Below are 12509 nucleotides of genomic sequence, written 5' to 3'. Positions count from 1 at the left end.
GCCATCCTACATCATCCACGTCAAGCCTCCAGGGAGCTGCTACAGAGCAGCCCACGTCAAGTCTCCAGGGCGCTGCTGCAGAGCAGCCCACGTCAAGTCTCCATGGCGCTGCTGCAGAGCAGCCCACATCAAGTCTCCAGGGCGCTGCTGCAGAGCAGCCCACGTCAAGCCTTTAGGGCACTGCTGCAGAGCAGCCCAGGTCAAGTCTCCACGGCGCTGCTGCAGAGCAGCCCACATCAAGTCTCCAGGGCGCTGCTGCAGAGCAGCCCACGTCAACTCTCCAGGGTGCTGCTGCAGAGCAGCCCACGTCAAGTCTCCAGGGCGCTGCTGCAGAGCAGCCCACGTCAAGTCTCCAGGGCGCTGCTGCAGAGATGCCCACGTCAAGTCTCCAGGGCGCTGCTGCAGAGATGCCCACGTCAAGTCTCCAGGGCGCTGCTGCAGAGATGCCCACGTCAAGTCTCCAGGGCGCTGCTGCAGAGCAGCAAGTCCTCAGCCTGACACACCACAGCCTCAGCCTGACACACCACAGCCTGACACTCCACACTCTGACACTCCACAAGAGGGACGCCCCGGCTCAAGTCATCGGGGGCCCCGGTGACGCCTCTGCTCACGTCACTGAGGGTCCGGCCGACGCCTCAGCTCCTGCTCATGTCACTGAGGGTCCGGCCGACGCCTCAGCTCCTGGTCACGTCACTGAGGGTCCGGCCGACGCCTCAGCTCCTGGTCACGTCACTGAGGGTCCGGCCGACGCCTCAGCTCCTGGTCACGTCACTGAGGGTCCGGCCGACGCCTCAGCTCCTGGTCACGTCACTGAGGGTCCGGCCGACGCCTCAGCTGCTGCTCACGTCACTGAGGGTCTCGGTGATGCCTCAGCTCCTGCTCACGTCACTGAGGGTCCGGCCGACGCCTCAGCTCCTGCTCACGTCACGGAGGATCCCGTCGACGCCTCAGCTCCTGTTCCTAGTCTGCAGGAGTTTAAGGAACGTCCTCGTTCTGGCTTTTGAACCCAAAGCTGAGGGTTCGCCAGGCTCTGCTTCAGCCTCTGAGGGTTCGCCAGGCTCTGCTTCAGCCTCTGAGGGTTCGCCAGGCTCTGCTTCTGCCTCTGAGGGTTCGCCAGGCTCTGCTTCTGCCTCTGAGGGTTCACCAGGCTCCACGCCTCTGGGGTTCCACAGAGTTTTTTGGGGGGCCTCTACTCTTCTCTGTCGGCCTCCTGACCTACCTGCAGGTTCCCGTCGCAGGCTGCCACGGCTTCGCCGCCGACCGCCTGAACTCTGTGGTGCAGATCTGGTCGCCCGCCGGAACTCTGTGCCTGCTGGGGACGACCTCCTGGTCGCCCGCCTGAACTCTGTGCCTGCTCAGGACGACCTCCTGGTCGCCCGCCAATTCCAATTCCAAGTAAACTGTGGCAGTATCCTTTTTAGTCCGAAAAAAAGCAAAGAAAATGTGCATTTGTAACCCATACACTCCTATTCAAATTTGAAGGTAACAAAGTTTTTGATTGTCAGGGGTGTTTAGCCAATTTGATCAATCCTAACACATTTTCAATCACATGAAGATGTCAGTAAATGCCTTATTTTAACTCCAAGTGCACCTTTTTTAGAAGGAAGGCAAATCATTTTTGTAAAGTTTACCTGGAGAGAACCAAGTGCTAACTGCAGACGATATGCAGATTTCTTTGAAGATTGTTTCATATTTACTCACAGGTCACTAGCTACTGTCCCATAAATATGAAGTGAAAGAACTCAAGTATTTATATCAAAAAAAGATGAGTATTGTTTGAGGATGTGGAGGGATTATATCACATTCACAGTGGTGTTGGCTGCTTCAGACCCCAAGCCGACATAAACACGTGTAACAGTTAACAGTAATTTTTATTTTAAAAAATAAAGAAATATTGTTTATTATGTGTTTCTTTTACACTCAAAATGAGTTGTATGTAACTTCAGGTTGGACTTCACTGCTAAGTAAACAAAAGAAAGCGATTTTTTTATTAAACTTTCCAAAGAATACCAAATATTAAGCAGCATCATCTTATGTTATTTTCTCTCAGGTGATCAAGTCACATCAGCAGGTCTTCTGGCTTCACCAATCAGTCAGGCACCTTTACCCTCTAAGTAAACATACATTACAAGCAGCACCTTATGACTGGAGTAGCAACTATGTGATTGTTTACTAATTTTCTAAATCAAATAATCTTAGATTTGTGAAGATACAGTAAATTTGTTACCAAAGAAAAAAACGCTTTATACCTCCTGCTCAGAAATGCACAAAAGAGAGAAAGCTGTTCATCTGAACATTTCTGATTATCATTTGACCAGCTTGTTTCAAAATATTTACAAAATGTGTGATTTAAAGAAGAATTAGGTAAAAGAAAGGTTTGTGCCCTAGCAAAGCACATATTCCTTGCGTATGTGTTTATTTTCATCAGAGATTTTTTTTTATTAGCCTTTATGTTTAACATATGGTAGAGTTGCGTCCAAGGGCTGACAAGATAGTGGTTCCCACATGTTGGCAAAGATGGAATTTTGTTAAGGAAAATGATCGAAGGGGAAACCGAGGAACTGGCATGACAGAACTAGAGAGCAAACAGACTGGAGCGAAGCAATTGCAGCACAGGGAAACTGAATGGAAGAAAACAGACGACAAGGAGGTGGGGAAAGTAACAGACATTAAACTACTGGGAGAGTTGAAGAATGGCATGAGAACCAGGTATGATTAGTCAGAGGAATACAGTGTAGCTGGGGAAGAAACAGACCAGGGAAGCTGAGGTAAGAGGACTAATAAAATAAATAAGAGGTAGTTGAACTTGAATGCAAAAGGGTCTAATAACCAAAGAAAAGGGACTACACTAAAATAAGAGTCTAAACAACTATATACAGAACAGATCACAAGAACACAGAAACTCAACACAAAGAAATTAACGTATATATCAGATTTATATAGAACACCCTAATTGACAATAACAGACAACCCATACTGATCCAACTACAAAAACTAGTGAGAACCAAAATGCAGACACCCACAGAGGATGACAGTGCAATTTTTAAGGATTTTGTTTAGTCTTGTTTGGCTATACAGGTTTAATTTAGTTGCATAATGGATTTTTTTTTGTTTGTTTGTTTGTTTGTTTGTTTGTTTTTTGCCATAGATGAATTAGGAATGAGGAAATAACACAAGTAAAAAGAAATATATTTTTTTACAAATCTAATTTTCAATAAAATGGTATCTCCATGTTAAATTTGCTTTTTCAGGAGAACCAGTATCTGACATGTTGCAAAATGGACTCATTCTTGCTAAGTCTAAACCATTGATTTGGGCCTGCCTTCATTTGCAATTTTCCTGACATCTGTTTCTATTGTCCTTTTTTGCCTCCATTCTACATTGTGTGGTAATGGAGTTCTTGAAAATTGGTCCACTGTGCCTCTTTCAATTCAAGTCTTTGTCAAGTCACTTTTGCCTGATTGCCCATATTGAATGACATTTGTGAATGTCTTGCAATACATATTCATCACAAACAGGCATGCATGTCCACAGGTGCAAAAACCTACTAACATATAGGAAACAGGAAATAGCTCTGCTCAGAAAGTACTTGCAGCTGCCACTCGGCCTGTTTGCAGCTGAAGCTCACAATGGGGTTGTGTACTTCTGAGAAACAGCCATTTTTATGTTAAATAAAATGGCTTGCCTAATTCTAGGAAAAGAATATAATAGCCAAGCACAATTAACTGAATTTAGCTAATCTGGGCAATCTGCCTACAGAGCTCTGAGATTTCAGATATTTTTCAATACAAAGGCCTGTTTATAGCCTCTGTTGCTTCTACTGCTCTCCCATAATCCTTTCTAACATATTTATCTTAGTATCATTAAAATTTTATTTCTTTATAGCATCTAAATCCTGTATCTTCTGCACCTTTACTGTTGTGCCAGACACGAGAATTTGTGGTCCGAAAGACAGTGTTAAAAGAAAAACAGGACTAAAGGAATTTGGCAGACGAAGATACACAATAAAAAGTGCAAAGATAATAAACAGAACATATTCCGCTCAAGTCTTAAGCTTAAACTCTCAGTAAACAAACAAAAAAAGAGATTTTTTGTGAGTAAACTGACACCTAAAATTTAGTTTTACAACTTAAAATGTTTTCAAGTGGTCTCCTTAAACCAAACAAGGAGAATTGATGCGGTCCTTTTCTTTTTTGTTTTGCAAGTATCGATTTCCCTGGATGATAAAAGACACAATCCTATCATGGTCCAACTTTGACACCAATTAGTGTCTACAGAAATTACTCACTGTGCCACTTAATTGACTGAAGTTCTCAAACTTGCTTATCGGTTTTGATGGATTTTTAGCGCTTGATGCCAGTCAATTTCAAAGTCTAATGTCTTTCTGAGCTAGCTGAACAGGTCAACAGCTCTTCTAGGTGCTAATGGACTCTCCAGAGGTCTGGTTGCCTCTGATTGTAAAAGAAATAACCTGTGGTAGGTGTCAAAGGAGCTCAAAGGATGTCAATATGAACTTTGAAGAGGAAGGGGGAAAGAAAGAATGTGGTTAAAAGGACAGAAAGGGGGGACGTTTTTATTATATTCTGTTAGTTCCTATAGCCTCTGGGACTCCCCGTAACAGATCTGGTGGTAGTGCTTTAGTCCCCGTGTGATCCAATTATCAAACCCCTTTAGCTTTTATGTCCAAGTGAGGCATGTCTCATGAGAATTTGCTGTCACAGGCCTGCAGGGGAACCAGAAGAAAGAATTACAAGTACAAAAGTACCCATGGAGTTGTTTTCCTTTACTCACAGCCAGTTTATTGGAATATATTGTTCCCGCATGAGAAATCACAGCTTGTGTGACTAACATAATTAAGAACAACAAAAGACCAGATATATTTTATTGTCTTTAGCGCATTGTTTTTTTTAACTCAATAATTTTACAGTGTCACCTTTTGTGACAGCTGTAAAAACCCACCGAGTGTTACATGTCCCATTAGGACCAAAGTCTTCTTGAAGGCACTGACTCAAAAAACAACATATCATGCCCTGATCTGAACAATTTAAAGAACAAATGAAAAACAAAGTAATTGACATCTATCAGTCTGGAAAGGGTTACAAAGCCATTTCTAAGGCTTTTACAGCCACAACCATTATCTACAAATGAAGAAAACATAGAACAGTGGATCACTTTCTATCAATATCAAAATTACTCCAAGAACACACTAATTTATCCATGAGGTCACAAAGGAATCCGGAAGAATTTTTCAGGTGAAATATTTAGGTACGTGTACATCCTTTATTTTTGCCTAAAAACTAACTCAGCTCACACAAAGGTAGTAAAGTGACAAACAGGGGCTGCTTTGCTGTATCAGGAACTCAACGACTAGACAGAACATTGAATTCTGCTTACTATCAGAAAATTCTTAAGGAGACTACTGACCATCACTTGCTTAAGTCCGCTTGGGTTGTACAGCAGGACAATGATCCATAGCACACTAGCAAGTTCACTTCTGAATAGCTCAATATAAAAATAAAACTAAGGTATTGGAGTGGCCTTGTGTTAAATCCGACTGAGATTCTTTGGATTGACCATAGGTTGTTAATACATCTTGGCTTGATTAAAACACTTCTACAAGGAATAGTGATCCAAGATTCCTATACATCAAAGTAAAAGACTTGTTGCCAGTTTTCACAAATGGTTCAATAGTTGTTGCTGCAAAGGGTGGTCCAACCAGTTATTAGGATTAATGGGCATTCACTTTTTCACTTATGGCTTGGTTGGTTTGGATATATTTTTTTCTCACTAAATGAAATCATTTTTAGAAAATGCTTTTTGCATTTACTCAAGTTCTCTTTGTCTGATATTAACATTTGTTTGATAATACATTGAAATGGGACATAAAAGCAAAAACAGAAGGACTCTGAGGTAGAAAATACATGTTTTCCCACCACTCTACAGTAATATTCAATAAATTAGAATATTATTGCAAAGTTAATTTATTTCAATCTATATAACCATCTTAAATGTGTTATATAGATTATTTACACAAATACTGATGTTTTTGAGCCTTTTATTTTTCTTTTTAATTATGATGATTTTCCCTTACAGCTAATTAAACATGACATTTAAGATTAGAATATTACATGAGACCAGTAAAAACATTTATACATAAATAAGCTTAATGAAAGGTGCATTTGATACCTGCTTGAAGGAATCATTGGAATGCATATTCTAATTTTTACAGATTATGTTTATCAAGCCAAAGGATTTTCTTGTTTTAATGTCAGTCCAAAACAGAAATTAAATAGCTTCACTCCAAATACTGACAATACATATTTGCACAATTACTCAACCTGGTCACAGCTTGAGAGATTGTGTTATCATTCTCTTGCCATTTACATGAATATCACGTTGTTGGATCAGCTTATTGATTTAAATTTACATTTTTTAGACAGCTCTATATGCAGCATACAAAACTATAAAAATCTCTCTCTGCAAACAAGTCATTTGTTTTTAAGTCCATGCCCTGCAAAGCCCTAAACTAATGCATATTCTTACTCTGTTGTTGAATCAGTCGTATTTCTTACTAATTTGAATATGTTAAATGTAATGATAATATATAATGTTACATTACATAAGCCACTAATACTCCTTATTATACAGTATGTTGACTTTTAAGTATAAGCCTCCTGTTACAGCCACTTTCTTAAGATAGTAAGGTTAAAATCTAAATGTTCAGAAAGTACTGTTCAAGTTGGTTATACAGAAATTCATCACTTTATTTTTTAAATGGGAAATAGCATGCACTTGTATCAAGTCCCCAGAGACCCTAAAGCGCTTTGCACTACAATCAGTCATCCACCCATTCATATACATATTCACACACTGACAGTGGTTAGCTACATTGTAGCCACAGCTGCCCTGGGGCAGATTGACAAAAGTGAGGCTGCCATACAATTGGCGACACCGAGCTGACCACCATCAGCAGCCAAGGCAGGTGAAGTGTCTTACCCAAGGACACAATGACTGAGACGGATAGAGCGGGGATTCGAACCAGCAACCCACCAGTTACAGGACAAACCCCTACAACTGCTGCCACTGTCGCCCAGCCACTATACACTTATATTCAATAAATTAAATTAATATTGCAAAATTCATTTATTTCAATCTATATAACTATGTTAAAAGTGTTATATAGATTAATCACACACAGACCGATTTGGAGCCTTTATTTATTTTAATTATGATGATTTCCAGTTGCAATGAATTAAAACATGACATTTAAGATTAGAATATTACATTAGATCAATAAAAAAATGTGTATACAGAAATGTGAGCCTAATGAAAGGTACATTTGATACCTGCTTGAAGGTTGTTATTAGTCATTAGAATGCATATTCTAATTTACTGAATATATTTCATAATTTAGTTTTTAATTTTTATGTGAATAATCTTTCTCTTTTTTATCTTTCCTAGTTTCCTCTCCCTTGCACACGCACACAAACACACACACACACATACACAGACACACGAACACACACACACACAAACAAACACTCATTGTCTTAGTAGTTTCCTCTGACTTTTCTCTGCATTCACCCATCTTTTCTCCTGTCTTCTTTCCCTTCCATTTAATAGCCTGCTTTTTCAGTTGCACTGACCTCTCAATATCACACAAGCTGTCAGTGCCAAACTATCAATGTCCCCTGACACTTATACAACTCAGCCACCCTACGGCATTGCCATTTGGACAGAAATAATTTTAATCTTTAATGTGGGACTAAATGAAAGCTGTAGAGCTGAGTGCAGTCAGAACAGGCCAAAGTTGGAGACAATGGAGCACTAAGTAAAGCTATGTGTGCTGGTATGTGTGTCACTGTGAGTTTTTATTTTTAAATAGGTAATTTATTTAACAATTGAGGCAATCTGAAGACAACTTTTTTGCTGTTCTACTGTCTGCGTCAACAACCCAACAAATGTTTACCAGCTGGAGAAATAAAAATTGATGTAGAAAGTGCATTTTATGAATATCTTTCTTTTTGTGTGACACACATAATTCTGTTTGTGACAATAATACGATTATCAAATGTTTAATGTACCAGAGAAGAGCCATTTGGTGACAGCAAACCAGTGGACTTTCTTTCAGCACCATGGACAGCTCCAAGCACTTTCTGCAGGATAGAAAGCTGCCCCCAAAAAAACCCAAAACAAAACAAAACTCCCTCTGTTCAAAAATCAAGTTATTCTTTCATAATTTCCACAGATATAGTGCTCCACATTACCACATGTCTTCCTATTATTAACCTGTACTATATTGTAGGATAAATAGAGACCATATAAAATTATTTTTTTTTATATCCCCCTGCCTGTTTTTCCTTTTTGCACTGAATTAATTGATTGTGTAACAACATTATCTTTAACTGCATAAAGCCTGAACAAAAAACTGTTTAAAACTGCTACAGTGCCACTTGAACCTCTGCTCAGTTTCTTTCTGCTTTGTTCTTTTTTTGCGTGTGTATGGAGCTGTTGGTTTGCCCTACCATGTGTGTGCACACAATCCCGTTGGGTCGCCTGAAGGGAGCTTGCAGGCAGTGAGTTTGGGGACTAAAGGACTGAGTGCATACATTCAGTCCAGGAAAATGAAGCTTCAACAAGAAGAATTGTTACATTTGTCCAGAGAGAAAATTCAAGATAAAACTTGAATTTATGGTATTGCCTGTATCTTTTTTGGCTCCAGGTTTTTCTTGTGCAGGAATGTGCGCCGTTTGTTGGTGGCGCTTTGATGAAGGTATGCTTTAGAGTATAGGTTGAATTTCAGGGAGAAAGGCTACAGTGACAGAAAATGCTTATACAATTCTTTCTGAAGCTTTTGGATTTAATAAGTCAGTTTGCCTCAAATCATGTAAGGCACTTTATGAGTCCATGATGGCTGGATGGTTGTCTACATTGCTAAATAATGCCACAATTATATGGTAAGACTGGACTTTTGTTTACCCATGACAATGCCAACTAAAGTTCATATTCATATTCTAATATTTAACAAACCTAAAAGAAATGAATGATGCCTATTAAAATGTATTTAAAAACAACAATACTGCTAGTCTTTTCTCTAGGGAGATGTTCTGCTCATAATGCTTTGACATTTACCTATCTTACCATTTCAAGGCTGTACATATTACCAGAAAAAAAAAAAAAAGACACGATGCGTAAAAAATGAAGAAAACAATTCCTTAGTTTCATAGAGGGAAAGCTTTGGAAGTTTTATATTGATTGGGTGTTACTTTTCCAATTGAGGTATAAAGTCATAGGATACTGACATTTGCCTGCCTTTTATCAAAGCATGTAGGAGCTAGTGTCTGGCTAGGGTTTTAACCATCATTTGAACTGTTTTTGCAGTTTTATTTGCGTGTTTGTCTCCTCTCCCAACTTTTCTGGTCAATATGATTTAGAAATGTGCTTACAGATCTGCAGTCCCTTGGCCTTTCAGGGGAACCGATTGGCAATTCGTCTGTGTAAACCTGTTTTGCAAAAGGACAAGTCCAAACTAAGACACTGTGTGTTAAAAACCTGGAAGTTGGTGGAAACAGGAACACTTGGGAGATATATGTCTTGTACTGTCATGGTTGCAATTTGTAGTTAATGCATGTGGTGCGGGCTGTACAATAAGTCCCCCTACCAATATTTCCCCAAGATTATATAAGTAATGTTGAGATGCATTATTGTATCTGGTACCAATGGAACCAGTGTCTAACAGATGTCACCTTGACCTCCCAACTAGCTTCACAGCTTCCTCTGCAGGTTTGAAAAACACCTATTCACAACTCTAACCCATTCACCCACACCCTACTCGCACACAAAAGGACTACCAGCGGTTTTGTGAAGATAATTAAATGAAATAAAGTTTTGCACATTACTTTTTATGTAAACATTATTAACCTAAGAAACAATGATGAGAAAGCGGGGTATAGTGGGTTATTTCTCAAGTAGCTTTTGACATATAGCTTTTTCCTTGCACCCTATTTGCAATTCCAAGCAGAGGTCACAATAATTTAACCTGGGCAGACTTAAAATTTGTAAAAGAAATGTCAGTATTTGTCTAATTAGAATATTTATGTAAAAAAAAAAACATACAAGAAAAATGTAAAGTAAATTTCCAACCCATATATGATGCACAAAACAGCTTGCCTCTTTTGGACAAAAGCAGACACTGCCGCTGCTGCTCTTAAACAGAAATGAAACTCTCAACAAGTCTATGGTCTTGAATAATACATGGAAATTCAAGCACATTAATTCAATGAAGATGCAGTTTAAACCTCCAAATGCTTGTAAGCGAGGCTGTTTGTTTAGATTCTCACTGGTCCCAATGGACAGGAGGGAGCGTTCATTACAAATTATTCATGTTTTATTTGAAACAGCTTTTAACACCTCCCTACAGCTTCCCTACATGGTTTGACACTAGGCTGCCGTCTTTCAAATCCATTGTGAAAGTTTAAACTTGTTTTTCTTCTTCTTGATAATATGTGGTATGGCTGTTTCACAGATTTGAAGAAAAAGCAAAACAAAGTCCCCCAGTAGGGGAACTCATTTGTTTTTACAGTCCCAGTTATGGGGTCATATTTAAGTCGTCAGTCTGTTCATCTGTCCACAACAACTGTGACTGTGCACTCTGTCATGACTCCTGGTGGCAGTTTAATTTTCATGAACTGGATGGCTGCGACGCTCCTTGTGTCTGTCCTTCTCTCCGTGTCTCTTTTGTTTAGCCTTCTAAATGGATGCAGGTGAGCTAATCAGATTAAATACCCCTTTATATTGTGAATAGTAGTTGTTTAACTGTCAGAGGACCTCTGAAAATCACATTGCTGTTTCCAGCAGCTTTGCAAACAAGACTTCCATCTGTTTCTCTTATGTAGGAGTTGTTTTATTAAATTGGCCTACTTTGCAACCATTAGTTGAGACTTAATGAGCACAACAGCTGATTATACGATATTGATGTAGACTTTTATTTCTCTTTTTCCATCCTGATGATGGTTAAGCTGTAGAGAAGTAAGGCCTGGGCTTTTTTGTTAAGTGACAGGTGAGTTATAGCAAACTGCCTCCAGTTGTATTATATCTGAGCTCCAGCTGGTACTGGCAGACCCGACTAATAGCTTTAAGTCTGAATTATAATTGACAGCTGTCAGTGAAATGCTCTTATTCTTGACCACCAGAAATTCCTTGCCACGGGGGTGGGGGGGTTACTATTTTGACTTCTATGAGCGGATTTTAATGACCTTTCGGCCGTCATATTCAGAGAAGCTCGGTGAGCCATTTCGTTGAATATAATCTTTCTCTAAACGAGGCGAGCTGAAGCATGTCAGTCGGATACGGCGGTAGGAGGGGCGGCGGAGCTTTAACCGGGCTCACCTTTCCTGACCGCTGTAATAAGATTACCTGGCGCACACGTCATGACAACAGAGACGGGCAGAGAGCGGGTTACTCCACCCGTGCGGTTATCTAGCGTTAGAGACTATCTAGAGTAACCCAGTGTATTACTGAGTCTTCGTCTGTTCGGGCTGAGGACACCGTGGCAAGAAAGTACGGATGAGCTCCTGTGCGGAAGCTGTTGCTGCATCGCCAGCAGTTATTTGTACCTCCTTTGCCAGTTTTTTGTTGAGCATACTTCTGGAGTTAAACATGGTAAGACGCCTACTTTTATTTTTCTCGAATAGCTGTCGCTACGATCTGCCGTAAGCATTGGGGATTTCACCCACTGAATAGGTGCTTGTTTTGGAGGTTTGCATCATTAGCAGCATTCTCAGCGTATCCTCGGCTGTGTAATGATGAACCCATTTGTCAGGTTCCCCATACCTCTCTCCCCGGTCTATACCGCTCATTTCTGGAGGCAGTTGTGTTCAAACACGAACTGAAAGCATCAGCGCTCTCTGTGGATTATCAAATGATGATATAATATTAATACCGACAGGAAAGTGTTCGGATTCACATACTTTATGCTGACAATGACTGGGGCTGATTTTAATCGTTTGTGTTAGAATAAGCAATATTGTATGAGTGATTGTCTTTTTTTGTCCATGTAAAGTGCCTGTGACATCGAATTTCTATGATAAATCCTATTACATTTATGGAAAGGAAACATTGATAAAATATTTTGAAAAAGAAAACTTTAAATGAACGGTTGTTGAGATGTATGGTCATAAACCTAATTAAAACGGCACTTCCAGACTACTCCTTTAGGAGAACCCACGCACTAAACTGACGGCAATGGCTGACAAGACTGACAGTAGCAAAGAATCTGCTATTTCTTTAGATATATTTCAGTCACTATCAGAGAGAGATCAAGTAGAGTCAGAAAAAGAAAGTCAGCTGTTACCAGATGGCAGAACGTAAGGTTTGGGTGCAGCTCCTTATATGTTGGAGCCACTGGTAGAGCAGACAGCGCCACACAGCAGTGAAACAACCAGAGGAGAAGCTGAGCAGCATGCAGTTGTAGCAGCAGACACAATGGATGTTTCAAGATATAAATACAC

The 12509-nt window shown here is 40.1% G+C and overlaps 1 protein-coding gene across 10 annotated transcripts in view; it reads left to right on the top strand.

The window, feature by feature from the left end:
- LOC124858990 (protocadherin-15-like) overlaps positions 1-12509 on the top strand; it is a 326056-nt gene that overhangs the window by 53750 nt on the left and 259797 nt on the right. For 4 of the 10 annotated variants that reach the window (XR_007035991.1, XR_007035990.1, XR_007035986.1 and 1 more), the window contains exon 1: positions 11463-11661. The exons of 2 other annotated variants lie outside the window; for them this stretch is intronic. The gene's annotated coding sequence lies outside the window, so the exon portion shown is untranslated. Of the gene's footprint in view, positions 1-11462; positions 11662-12509 lie in introns of those variants that run through there. 4 more of the 10 variants (XM_047351368.1, XM_047351367.1, XM_047351370.1 and 1 more) reach the window with 3 other exon arrangements.

This window comes from Girardinichthys multiradiatus, chromosome 22 (assembly GCF_021462225.1).
Source record: "Girardinichthys multiradiatus isolate DD_20200921_A chromosome 22, DD_fGirMul_XY1, whole genome shotgun sequence".
NCBI classification, from domain to species: domain Eukaryota; kingdom Metazoa; phylum Chordata; class Actinopteri; order Cyprinodontiformes; family Goodeidae; genus Girardinichthys; species Girardinichthys multiradiatus.
Note: the sequence above shows the minus strand (reverse complement) of the source record. Positions and strands in the feature narration are given on the sequence as shown.